Here is a 441-nt window from a genome sequence, read left to right on the forward strand (position 1 = left end):
TGATGCAATTAACAAGGTGATTGCTCCTGCCAATAAGACTGAATTGCAATCTTTGATCGGTAAGATTAATTTCATTAGAAGATTCATATCTAATCTGTCGGGTAAGATCAAGGCTTTCAGCCCACTACTTAAATTGAAAGCTGATCAGGAATTTATATGGGGAGTTGACACAGCAATTAGCCCTTGATGAAATTAAGAAATATTTATCAAATCCTCCAGTGCTAGTTCCACCTCAACATGGGAAGCCTTTCAGGTTATATTTGTCAGCTGATGATACAGTTATCGGTTCAGCTCTTATTCAAGAATTTGAAGGGAAAGAACGTGTTATTTATTATTTGAGCAGAAGATTAGTGGATGCTGAGACGAGGTATTCGGCCATCGAAAAATTGTGTCTGTGTTTATACTTTTCTTGTGTCAAATTAAGGCATTATTTGTTATCTG

The sequence above is a fragment of the Miscanthus floridulus genome, chromosome 2 (assembly GCF_019320115.1).
Source record: "Miscanthus floridulus cultivar M001 chromosome 2, ASM1932011v1, whole genome shotgun sequence".
Classification (NCBI taxonomy): Eukaryota; Viridiplantae; Streptophyta; class Magnoliopsida; order Poales; family Poaceae; genus Miscanthus; species Miscanthus floridulus.